Here is a 24,440-nt window from a genome sequence, read left to right as displayed (position 1 = left end):
TAATCTTATCTCTTTGTTTTCCATTACTTCTATGACATCATTAACTTGAAGTTTGAACTTGGTATTACTATTTAGGGTCATTTTTCCTATAAAACTACACACATTAACAAATTGTTTTCGTTGTTCATTTCTTCATATCCTTTGGTTTGTATTCTTATCTTAATGTGTTTACCGAATTTCTTTAAGTTGATTAAAAATTCTGGGCTGAGGTAGAATATCCCTCCATTGTTTGTCATATCTACTTCAGTTAAACCTATTATGGACTTTTTTAAGTCTGACCATCTATCATCATATAATACTATTAAGACTTTAGATCCCAAATTCTTTCTGGTTAATCCTTTTATTCCTATTACTATTAATCCTAAGTGCATTAACATTATTTTAGGGTTCTTAATTGTCTTTAGGAAAGTAGAGTTAACTAAGTTTAGGGTTGAAAAACTTTCTCATATGGCTGATATTTGTTCTTCTCTGTAATGTCTATATAGTTGATTGTCTCTTGAGAAACATCTGACATTGTATAACGTCTTAGGGTTTAATAATTTTAACTGATTTTGTTGGAATATTTGTAAAACTTTGTCTACATCTATTATTTCATTTAACTCTTGGTTTTGGTCATCACTAGGGTATCTTTTGGATAAAATTCTGGATATAGAATTATTTCCAATTCTATTGTCTGAAAAAATTACCCTTTGTTGGTTTTCTTGACTACTTTCTCCTACTGTTTTTCTTGATCCATGTGAAAGAAAGTCCATGGTTGTGATTTTTTAACTAATTATTGTTTTTCTTTTTGTGGGGTTATTTCTATCCTTTTTAATTCACTAATTAACTAGTCTATCTCTGTATTGTTAGGTACCTGCCTTTCAGGTTGTCTTTCTTTGACTAATTTATCGATTTTGTTATTTAGTTCTATTAGCAGGGCTATTATTGTGTTATTTTGTTTTACTATAACTTTGTCACTAATGCTAGTAGGAATATGTGTTGAAAATCCTACTGGGTCTTGGTGATATTTTACTACTGTTTCTAAGGCTTTCTTATAGTTTATGTCTTCTTCACTCATGAAAAGGAGATTTCTTCTAGTCTTTTTATTATTATAGTCAAGTCTCTGACTTCTGCAACTATATGGTCTATTTGTTCAGTAATTTTAGTTATTACTAGGGTATTTTGAACTTCTAATTCTTTAGATTTTTCAATAATTGTCTTTACTAATTTTTCTATTTCTATTTTTGTAGGTATTTTCTCAAGGTTGAACTTAGTATTAAGATATTGAAGTTTTCTATCTACTTCTAGTTGTTGGGATTTGAGAAAATCAAAGTTTGTTCTAATTTATTTATAATCTTAGTTTGTTTGTTTAAGGTAGTTTCTATAGTTTCTAAGAGGCGTATTACTATCTTATCTTTTATTTGGGTATTATCACTAAAGTTTATAATTAAATCTACTAGAGTATTATGATGTTTATCTTCAGAGTGTTGTATGTGTTCACCTTGTGCAAAATTACACCTAATAGTATTTGTTTTGTGTAAAGCTCTATATTTCTTTTGGATGTATTCTTAGATCTAAATATTCAAGATGTTTTAATGAATCTATTTTGTTTATCCTAAAGAATTTACCTTCCAAAGCACTTCGTATAATTCTACTCTGTATGTACTAAATCGAATGTCTTCCTGTATGCTAGAAATTTCTTTAAGTAATTCTACTCTAAGCTCAGTCTGCTGTTTATATATGGCTTATGTAGTGTACGGTTGCACCTAAAATACTGGTTTATCGAGTTGTTCTTTTAATCATGCAAGGTTCTTTTTAAGTTCAAATCTAAATTTCCTTTCGTCGTGTATCCAGTTTTGTCTTAATCTAATTCCTTTTACGTATTCTAGGGGCATGTAGACTATGTTTTATCCTAATGGAATAGATTGAAGTATTTCTTTATATCGTCTAATCCTAATATTAGAATATTCAATTTGTAATTTTAAAGCTTCTAATTTTCTTTGTAAGTAAATTGTATGTTGGTCTGGATGATATAGTTTGTATTGGTCTATAATTTGTCTTAACTCTATTTTAGACTTTGTTATTTCAGAGTTGTGCTGTAATTCGTCTTGGAGCTACTTGTGTACTTGTTTGTATCTTTGAAATACGAGTTGATTTTGCATGAAATATTAGAAGGATTTTTATCCTAGTTGGTAGACTTTATCACTTATGCGCATATTACACCATCTAATTTATACATAGGTGTAACACCTCAAAAATTTCCACGCTAGGATTCAGACCATTCTTCGTATGCGTATAGGTTTGAACTCGAAGATTTCAAATTTGTATATATGAGTTAGGATCAATTCCTAAATAATTAAAGTATATTAGATGTGATTTAGGGTCATAAGGGATCCCTAACACCAAGCCAAGTAAAAAAAATTCGTCTCAGCTAAGTTTCCGAATGAGGTCGTATAAGGGTCAACTTCAAACGACCATATCACATAGAATATAACTAATTAGGTGGCCCCTGACCTATCAAATTAAAGTTCTTTGTATTTTTTGGAGTTATGACCATTTTACTACAGACTATCACTACAGGAATTTCAGGCATGGACTATCACTGCAGGAATTTCAGGCTTGGGGCTCCAGTGGCGCCCGGCACCACTATAGCACCCGAAACTAGCCTTAGTAGTTTGGCCCTTGGCGCGATGCGCCACTGCTGCATTTGCAGGTTTTTTTGCTCATTTTTCAAGAATTTTGATGAAGGGCAACTTGGACTTATTCCCTAAACATATATACACGAACTTGGAACATTTTTGGGGTCAAATTCTGCACATTTTCACCTCCAAAGAACCCTACCTTCACCCTTTTCTCTCTCAATTCATCTCCAACAAGATTTGCCCTAAAAAATTCAAGGATTCAAGCTTTTCGTTGAAAACCTAATATCAAGGTTTCTTCAAAATCTACACTAAGGTATGTAAGGCTACTTAAAACATGGGTTGAATCCACCCAAAGGCTACTCAAAACATGGGTTGAATCCACCCATGTGCCCTACATCTTCTTCGAGATTGAATATTCATAAGAATGGAGTTTCTTGATAGATTTATGTCCAATTGAGTCTTTTTCATCTATTAACTTAATTTTTGTTATGTTGATGTTGTTGAGTCAAGAAATTGATAAATGCTTCATGTTGATATGAGTTGATTGATATGAGTTGTTAAACATATTTTTGTTAAAAACTTAAATATGTTGATTATCTTAAATTATTGATTTAGAGTCTTGGAGTCTTGATGAGTCCCCAAAAGATTGGTGAAATGAACGAAGGAATGATTGGATAGGATTAAATATTGTCATAAATGCATATCTAAACTACTCTTGAAAGATGTGATTGGGATTGATTGGATAGTATGAATGGTTGAGATATTGATTGCGATAAAATTGATGAATTGACAAGGGTCCAAATGAGACTTATAGATATGATTAGATTGAGTTGATTGTATAGAGTTTTATGAGCATTGAGTCTTAGGAGGAGTATCGATCACTGAATTGGGTAAGAGTAAGTAATACTTGAATCCAATAACTATGTCGCCAAACGTAGGAGGGGATGGACCGTTAAAGTCGGATGTTTCCCAAATTATTGTACCGACATGATAGGACTTGATTTGTTATGGATCCATGATTGGTTAATTCGTTCATATCCTGGCAAGGTATGAATAGACGTGGCAACAACGTCAGCTTGTTGTACTATTACTGGCTCATAAGTAATAGTTGTCAAATAAGAGAAACTCTCATATAGGTCTTGATAGTACTCTGAGTCAGATTGGGATGGATTAGGTTGAATTATATGTGATTGGTCTTATCTAAATCATATATTCTTTTTAGACTCAGGACATCTTGATTGAGTTGTTTCTTCTTCTGAGTTGAGATTCTGAGTTGATTTGATTCTACCTTGATGTTTGTTTCATTCAGCCATTTTACATACTCGTACATTCCATGTACTGACGTCACTTGGCCTACATCATTTTATGATGCATAGACAGGTACTAGAGATCATCAACCAGCGCACCATTGAGGATTTATTTACTTCTAGCTAGTTAGTGAGTCCTCCCTATTTCCGAAGGATACCGCAGTTATCTTTTCACTTCTTTCATACTCTAAATTCGTGCGATAGAGTTTAACTCTATAAAGGTTTTTTTCTAATTCATGCATTTACACGTTGTAGACAATGCCTCCAAAATGTACCGTAATTCAAAGGAATGCTATCCACACAGAAGTGCCACAGACAGGGATGCCCCCTTCAAGGACTAGGGTCCGACCTGTGAGATATACTAAGGCACCTCAAATGCCTACTACTCAGCCTACACCAACTTTGGAAGCAGATTTCCGAGGAGCGATTGCTATGCACACTTAGTTGGTGGCTTCCCGTAATGGTAGCCAGAATTCACCAACTCTTAACTCTAGTTATTAGGAGCCCTCTACTGCCATGAGGATTAGAGACTTTTTTAGAATGAATCCTCTCATATTCATGGGTTCCAAGATTGATGACGACCCTTAAAATTTTATTGATGAGATGTGGAAGATCCTGAAGGCGATGCATGCTATGGAAATCGAGGGGGTTAAGTTGGTGTCTTATCAGCTCAAGGATGTGGCAAATATCTGGTATAGCCAGTGAGAAGAAATTAGAGGTAATGATGCATAGCCTGCCAATTAGCCTGCCAATTGGGATGAGTTTGAGAGGGCATTCCTTGATCACTTCTTTCCTAAAGAATTGAGGGAAGCGAAAATAAAAGAGTTTGTGAATTTGAAACAAAAGGGTATGACAGTTAAGGAGTATAGTGTGAAGTTCATCTAGTTGTCCAGATATGCCCAGGAGATGATCCCAGATATGAGGTCAAAAATGAGAAATTTTGTCTCCGGATTGGCAAGACATGTGAAGTAAGAGTGTGAAGTAGCATTGTTGATCTCTGACATGGATATTTCCAGATTGATGGTGTATGCTCAGCAGGTAGAGGATGAGAAGAGGAAATACAAGGAGGAGCATTTGAGCAAGAAGGCAAAATCAGCTGGACATGAGAGTGAGCAGAGGCAAATTAAGGGCAATAGGTCCTTCTTTCAAAAGAGGTCTTCCAACTATGCCCCATCTGCGGCAAGTTCATCTGCGCCGCATAATAGGTATGATCGGCAGGGACATAGTCATCAGAATTTTAGATCCCAGGGTTCTCAATCCCGAGCTAGTGTGGGTCAAGGTTCGAAGGGAAAGCCACCACGCAGCAAGTGTGGTAAGCTCTATTTGGGAGAGTGCAGGGAGGGAAAAGATGGTTGTTATAAATGCGGCCAAGTAGGCCATTTTCATAGGGAGTGTCTGACATGGAGAAACAGAGCCTAGTATTCTACCACTGCACCACCAGCTAAAAGTAATCAAAGGGGCACTACTTTAGGTACGAGTGGAGGTACAAATTGTCTATATGCCATGGGTAGTCGCCAAGATCAGGAGAACTCCCCAAACATTATGAAGGGTATGATTTGAGTTTTTACTCTTGACTGTTATGTTTTGATGGACCCGGGTGCCACACTATCTTTTGTGTCTCCTTATGTGGCTAGTAAATTTAATAAAATTTCTGAATGTCTTCTTAAGCCCTTAAGTGTAGCTACTCCTGTCGGTGATTCTGTCTTAGCTAAGAGAGTCTATAGAGATTGTACTGTGTCAATCTATCACAGGGATACCTTGGCTGACTTAGTTAAGTTAGACATGGTTGATTTTGATGTGATACTCTGCATAGACTGGCTTTATATCCATTATGCCTCTATTGATTGTAGGACTTAGATCGTTAAGTTCAAATTCCCGAATGAGGTTGTCATAGAGTGGAAGGGTAATCCTGTCATTCTCAAGGGTAAGTTTATTTCCTACCTTAGGGCCAAAAAGTTAATCTCAAAAGGGTGTATTTATCACATTGTCTGAGTGAAAGACGATAATGTTGAGTCTCCATCCCTTGAGTCGGTTCCGATTGTCAATGAGTTCCTTGAAGTCTTTTCTGAAGATCTGCCCAGAGTACCTCCTGATAGGGAGATCGACTTTGGGATTGATGTCATTCTTGATACACAGCCTATCTTTATCCCTCCATATAAAATAGCTCCTGTTGAGTTGAAAGAGTTGAAAGAACAGTTGAAGGATTTGTTAGACAAAGGATTCATTAGGCCGAGTGTCTCACTTTAAGGTGCTCCTGTCCTATTTGTGCGAAAGAAAGATAGGTCCCTTAGAATGTGTATTGATTATAGGCAACTAAACAAGGTCACCATAAAGAACAAATACCCTCTCCCCAGAATAGATGGTTTATTTGACCAACTTTAGGGTGCCACTTGTTTTTCAAAGATAGACCTAAGATCATGTGGTATACCATCAGTTGAAGGTGAGGGAGTGTGATATCCCAAAGACAGCTTTTTGGACCCGTTATGGCCATTTTGAGTTCTTGGTTATGTTCTTTAGGTTGACTAATACCCCTGCAGCTTTTATGGATCTCATGAATCGGGTATTTAAGCCATATCTTGATATGTTTGTGATTGTCTTCATTGATGATATTTTGATTTAATTCAAGAATAAGGAGGAGCATGCCTATCATCTTAGAGTCGTCTTGCAAACTCTAACAGACCAGGTATTGTATGCAAAATTCTCTAAGTGTGAATTATGGCTTGCATCAGTGGCTTTCCTAGGCCACATTATATCTGGAGATGGTATTCAGGTTGATACTCAGAAGATTGAGGCAGTGAAACATTGGCCCAGACCCACATCCCCAATAGACAAAATAAGCTTCTTGGGTTTGGCTGGCTATTATCAAAGATTTATAGAGGGATTCTCATCTATATCATCACCATTGACCAAGCTGACCCAAAAGAAGGCTAAGTTTCAATGGTCTAATGCCTACGAGGAGAGTTTCCCAAAATTAAAGACTAAGCTGACCCCTGCTCCTATTTTGACTTTGCCTGATGGAATAGAGGATTTCGTAATCTATTATGATGCGTCTAGAGTTGGTTTGGGCTATGTGTTGATGTAGAGGGGGAAAGTGATAGTCTATGCTTCAAGACAGCTTAGGATTCATGAGATAAATTACCCAACTCATGATCTTGAGCTGGCAGCTATGGCATTTGCTCTTAAAATTTGGCGCCACTACTTGTATGGAGTGCATGTTAATGTTTTCACCGATTATAAGAGTTTGTAGTATGTCTTTAGTCAGAAAGAACTCAACCTGAGTCAAAGAAGATGGCTAGAGTTGCTCAAGGATTATGATATGAGCATTCTCTACCATCTAGGTAAAGCTAATTTTGTTGCTGATGCTCTTAGCAGGTTGTCTATGGAAGCACTGCCCATATAGAGGAGGGAAGGAAAAAATTAGCTAAAGAGGTGCATAGATTAGCTCGATTGGGAGTTTGGCTTGAAGAGAATAATGAAGGTGAAGTTAATGTTCAGAATGAGTCTGCATCTTTACTCGTGAAAGAGGTAAAAGAGAAGCAAGACCAAAACCCCATCCTTCTCCAGTTGAAAGAAGTTGTTCACAAACAAAAGGTGATGGTTTTCACCAAAGGTGGAGATGGTGTGTTGAGATACCAAAATAGATTGTGTGTCCCAGATGTTGATGATGTTTAAGAAAGGATTATGGCCGAAGCACATAGTTTCAGATACTCTATTCATCCTGGTTCTACAAAGATATATCATGACTTGAGGGAAGTCTATTGGTAGAGTGGGATGAAGAGAGATATCGCCAGATTTGTTTCCAAGTGCTCGAATTGCCAATAGGTTAAAGTTGAGCATCAAAGGCCATGTGGGTTAGCTAAAAATATAGAGATTTTGGAATGGAAGTGGGAAATGATCAATATGGACTTTATTACAGGTTTGCCGAGGTCCCAAAAATAGCATGATTTGATTTGGGTGATTATGGATAGAATGACTAAATCAACTCACTTCTTGGCAGTTAAGACTAGTGATACCGCAGAAGATTATGGAAAATTGTATATTTAGGAGATTGTCAAATTACATAGGGTTCCCTTGTCTATCATCTCAGACAGAGGAGCTCAATTCACTTCCCAATTTTGGATATCCTTTCAAAAAGGACTAGGTTTAAAGGTGAATCTTAGTACAACATTTCATCCCTAGACAAATGGCCAAGCGGAGCGCACCATCTATACATTAGAGGATATGTTGAGGGAATGTGTACTTGACTTTAAAGGAAATTGGGATGATCATTTACCTTTCATAGAGTTTGCATACAATAATAGTTATCATGCAAGTATACAAATGGCTCCCTATGAAGATTTGTATGGGAGGAGGTATATATCACCAATTGAGTGGTTTGAGGTTGGTGAAGTTGAGTTGATTAGGCCCAATTTTGTTCACCAAGCTATGGAGAAGGTGAGAGTTATTCAAGATAGGCTAAATACAACCCAAAGCCGCCAAAAATCTTACATCGATATGAGAAGGAGAGACTTAGAGTTTGAGGTGGATGATTGGATGTACTTGAAAGTGACACCCATGAAGGGCGTCATGAGGTTTGGAAGGAAAGGAAAGCTTAGTCCTCGATACATTGGTCCTTACCAGATTATGAGGAGGATTAGGAGTGTTGCTTATGAGTTGGAGTTACCTTCTGAGCTAGCCACCATTCATCCAGTATTTCACGTCTCGATGTTGAAGAAGTGCTTAGGCGATACTTCATTGGTAGTCCCCATTGATAGTATTGGAGTTAAGGATAGCTTGTCTTATGAAGAGGTTTCGGTCCAAATTCTTGATCGTCAAGTTCGCAAATTGAGGACCAAGGAGATTGCCTCGGTCAAAGTTTTGTGGAGAAATCAATTTGTTGAGGAAGCCACATGGGACGCTGAGGAAGATATAAAAACTAAATATCCGCATTTATTTGTGCCTATCTATGAGAATGTTGAAGGTAATGTCTATTTTCTTGATTTGAATTGGTATGTCCATTCTTGAGTTTGAATAGTAATTTATTTTGAGCATTTGATTGGTTGAATGATTGAGTCATGATTGTTATTTCTACCTCGATTCCATCCTTAGTTTACTCATCATTCGAGGATGAATGATCCCAAAGGGGGATATTGTAACACCTCAAAAATTTCCACGCTAGGATTCGGACAATTCTTCGTATGCATATACGTTTGAACTCGAAGATTTCAAATTTATATATATGAGTTAGGATCAATTCCTAAATAATTAAAGTGTATTATATATGATTTAGGGTCATAAGGAATCCCTAAAACGAAGCCAAGTCAAAAGAATTCATCTCGGCTAAGTTTCCAAATAAGGTCGTATAAGGGTCAAATTCAAATGACCATATCGCATAGAATATAACTAATTGGGTAGCCCCTAACCTATCAAATTAAAGGTCTTTGAGTATTCTTTCCAACGCCACCAAGATTGTATTTTTTGGAGTTAGGAGTCAAAAGTTATGACCATTTTACTACAGACTATCACTACAAGTATTTCAGGCCTGGACTATCACTGCAGGAATTTCAGGCCTGGGGCTTCAGTGGTGCCCGGCGCCACTATAGCGCCCGAAACTAGCCTCAGTAGTTTGGCCCTTGGTGCGATGTGTCACTGTTGCACTTGCAGTTTTTTTGCCCATTTTTCCAAAATTTTGATGAATGGAAACTTGGACTTTTTCCCTAAACATATATACACGAACTTGGAATATTTTTGGGGTCAAATTATGCATATTTTCACCTCCAAAGAACCCTAACCTTCACCCTCTTCTTTCTCAATTCATCTCCAACAAGATTTACCCTAAACAAAATTCAAGGATTCAAGCTTCCCATTGAAGACCTAACATCAAGGTTTTTTCAAAATCTACACTAAGGTATTAAGGCTACTCAAAACATGGGTTAAATCCACCCATGTGCCCTACATCTTCTTCGAGATTGAATGTTCATAAGAATGGAGTTTCTTGATAGATTTATGTCCAAATGAGTCTTTTTCATCTATTAACTTAATTTTTGTTATGTTGATGTTGTTGAGTCAAGAAATTGATAAATGCTTCATGTTGATATGAGTTGATTGATATGAGTTGTTAAACATATTTTTGTTAAAAACTTAAATATGTTGATTATCTTAAATTATTGATTTAGAGTCTTGGAGTCTTGATGAGTCCCCAAAAGATTGGTGAAATGAACGAAGGGATGATTGGATAGGATTAAATATTGTCATAAATGCATATCTAAACTATTCTTGAAAGATGTGTTGGGATTAATTGGATAGTATAATTGGTTGAGATGTTGATTGCGATAAAATTGATGAATTGACAAGGGTCCAAATGAGACTTGTAGATATGATTAGATTGAGTTGATTGTGTAGAGTTTTATGAGCATTGAGTCTTGGGAGGAGTATCGAGCACTGAATTAGGTAAGAGTAAGTAATACTTGAATCCAATAACTATGTCGCCAAACGTAGGAGGAGATGGACCGTTAAAGTCGGATGTTTCCCAAATTATTATCCTAATATGATAGAACTTGATTGGTTATGGATCCATGATTGGTTGATTTATTCATACCCTGATAAGGTATGAACGGACGTAGCAACAACGTCAACTTGTTGTACTATCATTTGCTCATAAGTGATGGTTGTCATATAAGAGAAACTCTCATTAGGTCTTGATAATACTCTAAGCCAGATTGGGATGGATTGGGTTGAATTGTATGTGATTGGTCTTGTCTAAATCATATATTCTTTTTTAGAGTCAGGACATCTTGATTGAGTTGTTCCTTCTTCTGAGTTGAGATTCCGAGTTGATTTAATTCTACCTTGATGTTTGTTTTATTCGGCCATTTTACATACTCATACATTCCATGTACTGACGCCACTTGGCCTGCATCGTTTCATGATGCATAGACAGGTACTAGAGATCATCAACCGGCGCACCTTTAAAGATCTATTCAGTTCTAGCTAGTTGGTGAGTCCTCCCTGTTTCCGGAGGATACCACAGTTATCTTTTCAAATTTGAGTTTGTTTTTCTTTATTTTGATTTGTGGTAGCCATGAACCTGTCATTGGCACCTCTTGGATTGTTGATAGAGGTTTCATAGACTAGAGTGTGGATGATGTTGAATTATTCATTTTGACTAATTTTATTCTTACTAGTTGTTGATTGAATATGTGGTTGACTCTTGGCCTTAATTATGAATAGTATTCTAGTGATTTGAGTTTTCCGCTAATATATAGTGATTGAATGGAAGTGTTATTGGACCAAGTGGTTCGCTTGAAGGCCAGCAATGGTTTTCGAGTGTCGGTCACGTCTAGGGTACCCTCCCGGAGCGTGACAATACGTGTCTAAATTATAAGAAGATTTAAAATTAAGGAGTCCATATATATATATATATATATATATAGGAAGACATTCGATTTAGTACATACAAAGTAGTTATTATTATAGTCAAGTCTCTAACTTCTGCAGTTATATGGTTTATTTGTTCAGTAATTTTTGTTATTACTAGGGTATTTTGAACTTCTTCTCCCTATGTGCTGCTTGCTCTGATACCAGTCTATAGATGTCTTCTTTCGTCTGATTCAACCATTTATATTTCAATATAATTTTTTTAACTTTCTTTGTGTTTCTTTAAAGCCTGTATATTTTTAGTGGTCTTCGCATTAATTGTCTGCAGAAACTTGTCGCTCTGATACTAAAATTAAAATGGTTTAAATTGAAATGGTTTTTTTGATTAACCAGAAAGAATTTGGGATCTAAAGTCTTAATAGTATTATATGATGATAGATGGTTAGACTTAAAAACGTCCATAATAGGTCTAATTGAAATAGATATGACAAGCAATGAAGGGATATTTTATCTCAGTCCGGATTTTTTAATCAACTTAAAGGAATTCGATAAACACATTAAAATTTTCTTTCATCGTGTATCCAGTTTTATCTTAATCTAATTCTTTTTGAAAGGAAATTTATATCTAAACTTAAAAACAACATCTGAAATATTGGTTTATCGAGTAACGCTCCCTTTTTGCATCCTTTGCATTTGAACCGGACTAGCTGTATCTGGATTTGATATAGTAGATTTCTTAACATTCAGAGGAGAATGTACACCCCTCTCATCCATTTTTTGTTGATATGGAGAACTTATTTCTGAGGTCTGAGTACCTGTGTCCGTCTTAGGAACAAACTTTTCTTGAAAAGTCTCAAGCTATTTCATAAGTCTCATATTTTCTTGGATAAGACCCTCGTTTTTGGTATTTAATCTTTTAAAGGCTTCAGTCATAGTGGAACAATGGTCACAAAAAATTAGTTTATCAGTGTCTTTTTGGATATTGTATTGGGGTGTTTAGTTTTGGCTTTGTCTGAGGGCTGGTGAGATGTAGTAATTTGGACCAAGTATTCCTCTAGCATAGTCTAAAGCTTCTGTGAAGTTATTAAAACCTTTGAAAAAAGGATTTTTAACCCATTTATTGAGTCTATTACTTCTAACCATGTTTAAAAAATACCATTTTTTTACCATGTATGAAAAAATAAAATTTAAATTTGTTTTCTCTATTTTTATCTGAAAAATATTGACACAAAGCATTATTTACAGCTATAAAGTGTTTAGTGTCTTGTTTATTATAAACTATCCATAGATTATCAATTAGGCATTTATGAGTTTTATCTAAATTACAGTCTGGTAGTATTCTAAAAGATAAGTTACATTGAGGATAAGAAATTTCCGAAGTAAATTCTTTTCATCATCTCAATTGTACCTTGGGGTCTAAAATTAGTCTTGATTAGTAGTGTCTGAGCGTATGAGTCTGATTGGGCTACGCCCTTGCCTTTGTCTGTTGGCTGTTGGCCAGTTGGTGTCATGCTAAAATGTAATTTATTTAATTAGTCTTAAGTTGCAATCTACTCAACTGATCTGCTAAATTATTATCTTTTCCTTTTACATATTCAAAGACTTTGTTATTTCAGAGTTGTGCTGTAATTCTTCTTGGAGCCACCTGTGTATTTGTTTGTATCTTTGAAATACGGTTTGATTTTCCATGAAATATTAGAAGGTTTTTTCTCCTAGTTGATAGGCTTTATCACTTATGCGCATATTACACCATCTAATTCTATTATTACTATATCTTATATTAGTTTCTTGACTTTGAATTTCCCACTTTAAAGTACTTATAAGGCCTCCTTTGACTATTTTTTCTTCTTCTTTAAACAGTTATGATTTCTAGACTATATTGTTATATATTGATATGACATCCATTCTTTAATAATGCGCGTCAAGTTCTTTGTTTAGTCATATGTACACTAGTTAGTTCAATTTCTAATTATTTTGTCAATTTTTATAGCTTCAAAGATCAAAACAACCAGCCCAATATGTGCCAGTGTCAGCACCCCAAGCAAGTCAAGAATCTGACAGTGTCTTCATGCCTACTCCCGGCTTTATTATTTCTTCTAGTCAACGGAGTAAACAATAGAGTAGCCAATAGAGTAGCCAACAGCGTAGCCAACATGCTGGACCTTCAAAGTCAAGGAGAAATTGTCACGCCCCGAGAGGGTACCCTAGGCGTGGTCGGCACTCAGAAACCATCTCTGACTTCCGAGAGAACCACTTGGTCTCATTACTCATTTGTTCATTAGCGAAAAACTTCAGAACACTAATGTGGGCTTGTCATTATCAACATCAAAGGAAAAATAGATAATTTTTAGAAGAAGTAGTTTCTAAGGAGAACTACTCTGATTACATCATCAAACTCTATCTATGAAGCCTCTAATACTCTTAAATGGTGCTAATGATATGTCCAAGACTACTTTAAAAGAAACATAATACTCAAAAATAATAAAAGGATAGAGAGTTCCTTCGACTACAAGAAGGACTCACCAAATAGCTGAAAAATAATGATCTTGAATGATGCGCCTGTTGAGGATCTCTAACACCTGTATCTGCATCATAAAATGATACAGGTCGAATGACATCAGTAGGTGGAATGTACGAGTATGTAAAATGACAGGAAGGTAAGGACATATATCAAGAAATTCTTCTCAGGAAAACTCAGCTCAGAACTCAACATCATCTCAACATTAATAAGTAATGCAAATTTAAAATAATAATAAGAAATATTTACTCAGTTGAGAGTTTCTCTAACCGACAACCATCACTTATGAGCTATCGATGATACAATGAAGCGATGTCGTTGCCACATCCATTCAATACCTTGCCAGGGTAAAGGACATCACCATCTTGGATCCACTCATCAAAGTCCTCTTTTTGGGACTTAAGAGGCATAGCCTCCATCCTACGCTGGCTACGTAGTTCTAGCGTTTGAGTCAATTAAACTCTTACCCAACTCGGTGCTCAATACTACTCTCAAAATATGTGATCATATTAATCTCATCATCTAGTCTCATTGGACTTTAATTTAAATCATTAAACTCATCTCATTACCTCTTCATCAATCATTATACTTCAAAAAAATATCATTTATATCTCATCAAAATATCTTGCTCAAAACATCATTTACTCAAATTCATTTAAACTTAACTCTTTTGCTCTTTTAAAACTCAATAAAATACATATATAGTATTAATTCATATCGCTCTTTTAATCAATGAAAATATTAAAAAGCCAACATCTTTACTCAAAACATGTGTAAAAATATTAATGAATATTAAATCAATTAGGATTCATGGGAAACTAGCTATGAACAATAATTTCAATAATATGAGAGATAACAATAATAATAATATTAATGCATAAATATATCTAACTCAATAGAAGAAGAATTAATTTATTTAGAATTCAAGATTTGGATAAAACTCAACTATAACTCAATTATAATGAATTTAAATATTAGGCGCATGGACGAACTCAATCCAATACTATAAAAGCCTTACATACCTTATATCCGAAGCTTTACTCCGAATTGGAACACTCTTGGACCCCTAGCCTTTTCTTCTCGCCGAAGCGTTTTGTGTACTACCAGGAGCATAAAAATCACCGGAGTAGTATTTTTATACTACTAAAACTAAAACTATATTTAAGAATAAGTAAATAAGTATATAGAGAGAAGAGTTGCTTAAGAAAGCTTGATGAATAAAATGAGAAAATAAGGTGGGTATTTATAGGTGGGAAATAAGGACCTAACAATAAATAAAATAATTATAAAGAAAAATCTGAAAATTTAATGGAATATATTGATGTCATGGGTGATGTCAAATGGAGGACTATTGATGTCATGAGTGATGTCAAATGTATCTAGATCTTTCCATGGTAGGTGAAATGAGTTATCTTTGATAGAATACTCGTTTTCGAAGCTGCGTTTGAACAAGATAAATTCTTTATTAGGATTTAGTGTCTTTATAAGAATTGTAGATATAGAAATCTAGTTTCATTTCGTTTAAGAATCAAATAATTTAGAGCATTCGACAGTGAGATATGATCTTTCTTCTACAAACACTTCATTTCGTCACAGTACACTGTCTTACAATAATTAATTTATTTGACCTACTTAACCTTTGAAATTTAACATATGGTCTCACAAAAGTTGTAAGTAATGATGTTGTGGTTACTGAAAAATTTGGGTCACCTAATTTGGACCATCCTATGAAAAGTTATTCCCAAAATGTAGAGGCTGTATCATTTTCGTCGAGAATTGAAATACCGACATACAACGTTTTAGGGGTTGTTACAATATCTCCCCCTTGGGATCATTCATCCTCGAATGAAGATGAAAATAGGATACATCAAGAATGAATATCATCAATACATCAATTTCTCAAAAACTCTGATACTCAAATGGTCAATGACAAAAACTCAAGAATACACATCGACTCAAAGGTAGAAGTAAGGAATATTACCTTGAACATTGTCGTCGGAAGGCACAAATAGATGAGGATATTTAGCCTTCATATCTTCTTCAGCTTCCCATGTAGCCTTTTTAACAAATTGATTTCGTCATAGGACTTTGACAGATGCCACTTCCTTAGTTCTTAATTTGCGAACCTGACGATCAAGAATCTGAACTGGAATCTCTTCATAACTCAAACTCTCTTTCACCCCAATGCTTTAAGCCGGGACAACAAGTGAAGAATCTCCCAAACACTTCTTAAGCATAGAGATGTGAAACACGGGATGAATAATAGTTAATTCTGGGGGCAACTCCAATTCATAGGCTACGTTACCTACCCTCCTCAATATCTGATAAGGACCAATGTGGCGGGTACTAAGCTTCCCTTTCTTTTCAAATCTCATCACACCCTTCATGGGTGAAACTTTCAAGTATACCCAATCGTACACTTCGAACTCCAAATCTCTCCTCCTAACATCAGTATAGGATTTTTGGCGACTTTGAGCAGTCCTCAACTTCTCTTGGATGGTTTTTACCTTCTCCATAGCTTGGTGAACCAAGTTTGGTCCAATCAACTCAGCTTTACCAACTTCGAACCAACCAATTGGTGATCTACATCTCCTCCCATACAGAGCTTCATAAGGAGCCATTTGAATACTCGAATGGAAGCTATTATTGTATGCAAAATCAATAAGAGGTAAATGATCATCCCAATTACCTTTGAAGTCAATGACACAGGCTCTTAACATATCCTCCAAAGTTTGTATCATACGCTCTGCCTGGCCGTCTATTTGCCGATGAAAAGCAATACTAAGGTTCACTCTTGAACCCAAACCCTTCTGAAATGACTTCCAAAATTGAGTAGTGAATTGAGCTCCCCTATCTGAGATGATAGACAAAGGAACTCCATACAGTCTAAAAATCTCTCTAAGATATAATTTGGCATAATCCTCTGCAGTGTTCGTAGTCTTCACAAGTAAGAAATGGGCCGATTTGGTCATCCTATCCACAATCACCCAAATAGAGTCATGCTGTTTGTGGGTTCGTGGTAAACTAGTAATGAAGTCTATATTGATAATTTTCCACTTTCATTCCAGGATCTCTATATTTTGAGCCACTCTACAAGGCCTTTGGTGCTCAACTTTAACTTGTTGGTAATTCGGGCACTTGGACACAAACTCTGCTATATCGCTCTTCATTCCACTCCACCAATATACTTCTCTTAAGTCATGATACATCTTTGTTGAACCTGGATGGATGAAATACCTAGAATTATGGGCTTCTTTCATGATTCTCTCCCGAATGCCATCAATACTTGGAACACATAATCTTCCTTGATATCTCAACACTCCATCTCCCCCTTTGGTAAAAGCCATTACCTTTTGCTTGTGAACCTCATCCTTAAGTTGAAAAAGAATGGGATCCTGCTCTTGCTTTTCTTTTACCTATGCAACTAGAGATGATTCAGCTCCATTTTGGACTATTGTACCACCCTCACTAGAGTCAATAAGTTGAACTCCCAAACGTGCAAGTCTATGCACTTCCTTTGCCAACTCCTTCTTTTTCTCTTTCACATGGGCCGTACTCCCCATGGATAACCTGCTAAGAGCATCGGCAACTACGTTTGTTTTACCTGGGTGGTAGAGAATGCTCATGTCATAATCCTTGAGCAACTCTAGCCATCTCATCTGCCTCAAGTTCATCTCCTTCTGTTTGAATACATAGTGCAAGCTCTTATGATCTGTCAATACATCCACATGTACACCATAAAGATAGTGACGCCAGATCTTAAGAGCAAATACCATTGCTGTCAACTCAAGGTCATGAGTGGGGTAGTTCCTCTCATGAGTCTTAAGCTGTCTAGAGGCATAGGCAATGAACTTACCTTTCTGCATCAACACACATCCCAACCCAACGCTGGAAGCATCATAATAGATTACAAAACCATCCGTTTCCTCAGGTAGGGACAGTATTTGAGCAATAGTCAATCTAGCTTTCAACTCCTGAAAGCTTTTCTCACAAGCATTAGACCATTGAAACTTAGCCTTTTTCTAAATCAGTTTAGTCAATGGTGAGGATATGGAAGAAAATCCCTCAACAAACCTCCTGTAGTAACCAGCCAAACCTAAGAAACTCTTTATCTCGGTTGGAGAGGTGGGTCTGGGCCAGTTCTTAACTGTCTCAATCTTTTGAGTATCAACTTGAATTCCATCACCAGATATAATATAGCCTAGGAAAGCTACAGATTCAAGCCAAAACTCACACTTCGAAAATTAGCATACAACTCCCTCTCCTTAAGAGTTTGAAGGACAATCCTAAGGTGATTAGCATGCTCACTCTTACTTCTAGAGTAGACCAAAATATCATTGATGAAGACAATCACAAACGTATCCAGGTATGGCTTGAATACCCAGTTCATGAGGTCCATAAAAGCTGCAAGAGCATTTGTCAATCCAAAGGACATAACAAGAAACTCAAAATGACCATAGCGGGTTCGGAAAGCCATCTTCGGGATATCACATTCTCTTACTTTCAACTGTTGATAGCCTGATCTGAGGTCTATCTTAGAGAAGCATGTGGCACCCTGAAGTTGGTCAAATAAATTATCTATTCTGGGGAGAGGATACTTATTTTTTATGGTGACCTTGTTCAATTATCGGTAATCAATGCACATTCTAAGGGACCCATCTTTCTTTCGCACGAATAGGACAGGAGCGCCCCAAGGTGAGACACTTAGCCTAATAAATCCCTTATCTAGTAGATCTTTCAGCTATTCTTTCAACTCAGCAGGAGCCATCCTATAAGGAGGAATGGAGATAGGTTGTGTATTAGGAAAGACATCAATATCGAAGTCTATCTCTCTATCAGGAGGTATTCTAGGGTGATCCTCAGGAAAGACTTCAGGAAATTCATTCATAATGGGAACTGACTCAAGAGATGGAGCCTGATCATTAATATTTTTGACTCGGACTATATGATATATGCATCTCTTAGAGATTAACTTTCTGGCCTTTAGGTAGGAAATAAATTTACCCTTAGGTACTACAGAACTCCCCTTCCACTCTAAGATAGGCTCATTTGGAAATTGAAACTTGACAATTCGGGTCCTACAATCAACTGAGGCATAACAAGCATAAAGCCAGTCCATGCCAAGAATCACATCAAAATCCACCATGTCCAACTCAACTAAGTCAGCCATGGTATCCTTGTGATAAATTGACACAACACAATTTCTATAAACCCTCTCAGCTAAGATGGACTTACCAACAGGAGTAGACATGCTGAAAGGCTCAAGAAGACACTCAGGAAGGATCTCAAATTTACTAGCCAAGTAAGGAGTCACAAAAGATAATGTAGCACCCTAATCAATTAATGCATACACATCAAAAGAAAGGAATCAAAGCATACCAGTAACAACATCAGGTGCATTCTCTTGGTCTTGGCGACTACCCAAAGCATACAGACGGTTTGTTCCCCTGCCTACACTTGAAGATGCACCTCTCTAATTACCTCTATTCTGTGGAGCTGCAGAAGAAAATTGAGCTCTACTACTTCCATCTCCCTATCTCTTTGAAGGACACTCATTCTGGAAGTGACCTGTCTTTCCACATTCATAGCAAGCATTGGTGCCCAAACGACACTCTTCCAAATGGAGCCTCCCACATCTAGCACATGGTGGCTTTCCTCTAGAACCTTGAGCCACACTTAGTTGGGACTGAGAACCCTGAGCTCGAAAGTTTTGGTGAATTAAAGATCTCTAATCATACCTGGTATTAGGTGTAAAAGCATTTGTTGGGGAAGGTGCATAATTGGAATACCTCCTCTGAAAGAAGGACTTGTTACCCTTCCCTTCCTTCTGCTCGTTCTCATGCCCAACAGACTTAGCCTTCTTACTTAGGTGTTCCTCTCGGTCCCTTTTCTTGTCCTCCTCAACCTGCTGAGTATACACCATCAATCTAGAAACATCCATGTCAAAAATCATTAGTATTACCTTATATTCTTTCTTTACATGTTTGCCTAGGCTAGAGACAAACTTCCTCATCTTGGCCCTCATATAAGGAATCATTTCTGGGGCATATTTGGACAATTGAATAAACTTCAAACTATACTCTTTTACAGTCATACTCTCCTGCTTGAGGTTTACAAACTCCTCAATTTTTGCTTCACGTAGCTCTTGGGGAAAGAAGTTATCAAGGAATGCTCTTTCAAACTCATCCCAAAGAGCAGGCTCTGCATCCTCACCTCTACTTTCTTTCCACTAGTTATACCAAACATTTGCCACATCCTTGAGCTGATAAGACACCAATTCAACCCCCTCGATCTCTATAGCATGCATCGCTTTTAGTATCTTCCACATCTCATCAATGAAATATTGGGGGTCCTCATCAACCTTGGAACCCGTGAAGACCGACAAATTCATTCTTAGAAAATCTCTAATCCTCGTGGTAGCAGACCACTCTTGATAACTAGAGCTAGAAGTTGGTGAACTTTGGCTACTTTTTTGGGCAACCACCAATTGGGTGAGTATAACAATCGTTCCTCGAAAATTTTCCTCAAAAGTAGGAGTGGTCTGAACAGTAGGTACTTGAGGTACCTCAGTAGACCTTGTAGGTCGGCCCCTAGTTCTCCGTGGAGGCATCATTGACTGTGGAACCTCAGTGCTAGCAGCGTTCCTCTTACTAGCTGAACGTTTAGGAGGCATTTTTAAAATGTGTAAACACATAAATTAGAAAAGAAGTTGTTATAGAGTTAAACTCTATCACACGAACTCACATATGAAAAAAGCGAGATAATTCCTAATGTCCTATAGCCTCCTAATTATAAGTATGGTGAACTACACACCCATAAGCAAGACTCTACTAGACACAGTTTCATAGACACCCTAGGACTCTTGAATTCTGTGCTCTGATACTAAGTTTGTCACGCCCTGAGAGGGTACCCTAGGTGTGGTTAGCACTCAGAAACCATCTCTGGCTTCCGAGAGAACCACTTGGTCTCATTACTCATTTGTTCATCAGCGAAAAACTTCAGAATACTAATGTGGGCTTGTCATCATCAACATCAAAGGAAAAATAGATAATTTTTAGAAGAAGTAGTTTCTAAGGAGAACTACTCTGATTACATCATCAAACTCTATCTATGAAGCCTCTAATACTCTTAAATGGTGCTAATGACATGTCCATGGCTACTTTAAAAGAAACATAATACTTAAAAATACTAAAAGGATAGAGAGTTCCTTCGAATACAAGAAGGACTCACTAAATAGCTGAAAAATAATGATCTTGAACGATGCGCCTGTTGAGGATCTCTAACACCTGTATCTGCATCATAAAACGATACAGGTCGAATGACATCAGTAAGTGGAATGTACGAGTATGTAAAATGGCAGGAAGGTAAGGACATATATCAAGAAATTCTTCTCAGGAAAACTCAGCTCAGAACTCAACATCATCTCAATATTAATAAGTAATGCAAATTTAAAATAATAATAAGAAATACTTACTCAGTTGAGAGTTTCTCTAACCGACAACCATCACTTATGAGCTACCGATGATACAACAAAGCGATGTCGTTGCCACATCCATTTAATACCTTGCCAGGGTAAAGGACATCACCATCTTGGATCCACTCATCAAAGTCCTCTTTTGGGGACTTAAGAGGCATAGCCTCCATACTACGCTGGCTACGTAGTTCTAGGGTTTGAGTCAATTAAACTCTTACCCAACTCGGTGCTCAATACTACTCCTAAAATATGTGCTCATATTAATCTCATCATCTAGTCTCATTGGACTTTAATTTAAATCATTAAACTCATCTCATTACCTCTTCATCAATCATTATACTTCAAAAAAATATCATTTACATCTCATCAAAATATCTTGCTCAAAACATCATTTACTCAAATTTATTTAAACTTAACTCTTTTGCTCTTTTAAAACTCAATAAAATACATATATAGTATTAATTCATATCGCTCTTTTTATCAATGAAAATTTTAAAAAGCCAACATCTTTACTCAAAACATGTGTAAAAATATTCATGAACATTAAATCAATTAGGATTCATGGGAAACTAGCCATGAACAATAATTCCAATAATATGAGAGATAACAATAATAATAATATTAATGCATAAATATATCTAACTCAATAGAAGAAGAATTAATTTATTTAGAATTCAAGATTTGGATAAAACTCAACTATAACTCAATTATAATGAATTTAAATATTGGGCGCATGGACGAACTCAATCCAATACTATAAAAGCCTTACATACCTTATATCCGAAGCTTTACTCCGAATTGGAACACTCTTGGACCCCTAGCCTTTTCTTCTCGCCGGAGCATTTTGTGTACTACCCGAAGTATAAAAATCACCGGAGTAGTATTTTTATACTACTAAAACTAAAACTATATTTGAGAATGAGTAAATAAGTATATAGAGAGAAGAGTTGCTTAAGAAAGCTTGATGAATAAAATGAGGAAATAAGGTGGGTATTTATAGGTGGGAAATAGAGACCTAACAATAAATAAAATAATTATAAAAAAGAAATATGAAAATTTAATGGAATATATTGATGTCATGGGTGATGTCAAATGGAGGACTATTGATGTCATGAGTGATGTCAAATGTATCTAGATCTTTCCATGGTAGGTGAAATGAGTTATCTTTGACAGAATACTCGTTTTTGGAGCTGCGTTTGAACAAGATAAATTCTTTATTAGGATTTAGTGTCTTTATAAGAATTGTAGATATAGAAGTCTAGTTTTATTTCGTTTAAGAATCAAATAATTTAGAGCATTCGACAGTGAGATATGATCTTTCTTCTACAAATACTCCATTTCGTCACAGCACACTGTCTTACAATAATTAATTTATTTGACCTACTTAACCTTTGAAATTTAACATATGGTCTCACAAAAGTTGTAAGTAATGATGTTGTGGTTACTGAAAAATTTGGGTCACCAAATTTGGACCATCCTATGAAAAGTTATTCCCAAAATACAGAGGCTGTATCATTTTCGTCGAGAATTGAAATACCGACATACAACGTTTTAGGGGTTGTTACAGAAATGTAGTTGTTGATGAATCTGAAGGTGATCAACCTGTTGAACCTTCAAGTGCAGTTGCTGATGAGGATGATGGTGAACCTTGAAGATGAAGAGGGGCCAATTCTTAGGCCAAAGACAATATCTGAAGCTAGGACTAGGCTTCAAGCTAAGAAGATGTAGATTCGACCAACTGGTACTAGGAGGATTGACTCCAAGGGAGATGAAAATGGTGTGAGCATGCCTACTAATCTTCCATATGCACCAAGAAAGTTGGGTTGGAAAGGGAAAGAAGGTATGACTTTAAATTAATTGACAGTTGAAAAGGAGAAAAGAATTGGCAAATTGAAGGCAAAAAGGGATGGAAAGCAGTAGGGAAGATGTCGTTACTTATGTTGTTGTTTTCTTGTTTTCAGTGTTATGTAATGGCATAATGAAACTTAATATTTTTCTTTTTTGATGTTAATCCATCTTGAACAAGTGACTGTAATTTTTTATGGGTTCAAAATAATGACAATTCCGTTACTAGTTAGCTATGAAGATGTCTTAATATGTTTCTTTACAAAGTTGGTTGTGAGTTGCAAAGCTTTTGTAACATGGAGCTTAGTTTTAGTGAATAACATTTTTGTTTTCTGGTTGTGTTCAGTTGGTTCTCATGTGATGTTTGAAGTGTTGGAAGCATAGAAGCTAATTCCACATATACCATTTTGGATTGAGTTTGTACATAGACTAATTTATTTTCTGATCACGAGCAAGCTTGACAACAAGGATAACATTACATCACAATTAACCTTAACCTGCAGCTTGCTAACATTACATCACAATTAATCTTAACCTGCAGATTGCTAGCGTTACAAACATTACAAAATAGTCATACAACTAACTAATCTAATAAACTAAACTAACAACGTAAGAACTTCTGGGAATGAAGACAAGATGGACTACATCAACTTGGCAGCCACAAACCAACAATAATACCCCAAGAGATTAGAAGCAAGCTTATCAATTGATGCACTTTCAATCTCGATTTCAGTACATTATCATCCAAGTTCTTCAAATTTGCACCTTCAATACCATGCTTCAACTCTAAGTTTGAAACTTTATCCTCCAAATTTGAACTTTCAAAAAAAGTCCTATCATTCAAGTTTGAACCATTGTTGGGTTTATAAATTTCAACGCCACCCATATCCTTCAAGATCTTCTTCAATTGGTTTCTTTCATTCCGAATTGAATCTAATTCAGTTTTTTGATTGTGAATCAGCAACGACACATGACTTGGAATTTTACTGTTGATCCAATTCCAATAACCACAAGATAATGAGCTAAGACAACGACATTTCAAGAATCGACGTCCACCATTCGCAGGGGTCGTAGCTGTTAACATTTTTGCTATCAATCCACACTTACAAGTATGGGACTCAACTTGTTAAGGAGAAGAGACAGAAGAAGATGCCAACATTTAAACAAGAAGCTTTTTCAAGAACCCTAATAAGAAGAGAGGAAGATGTCTTCACATCGTCACATGAAATTTTTCTTCACCAGAAATTTGCAGCTTACCTGAAGATCGAAGTAGAATAGCGATTATCTTCAGAAATTTGTCTTCAGATCGCGTTCTATTG

The 24,440-nt window shown here is 36.2% G+C and overlaps 1 pseudogene; it reads left to right on the top strand.

Moving 5' to 3' along the window:
- Positions 1 to 4,604: 4,604 nt before the first annotated feature.
- On the top strand, positions 4,605 to 23,196 carry LOC129892942 (uncharacterized; annotated as a pseudogene).
- The last annotated feature ends 1,244 nt before the right edge of the window (positions 23,197 to 24,440 follow it).

Source organism: Solanum dulcamara, chromosome 6, assembly GCF_947179165.1.
Source record: "Solanum dulcamara chromosome 6, daSolDulc1.2, whole genome shotgun sequence".
NCBI classification, from domain to species: Eukaryota; Viridiplantae; Streptophyta; class Magnoliopsida; order Solanales; family Solanaceae; genus Solanum; species Solanum dulcamara.
Note: the sequence above shows the minus strand (reverse complement) of the source record. Positions and strands in the feature narration are given on the sequence as shown.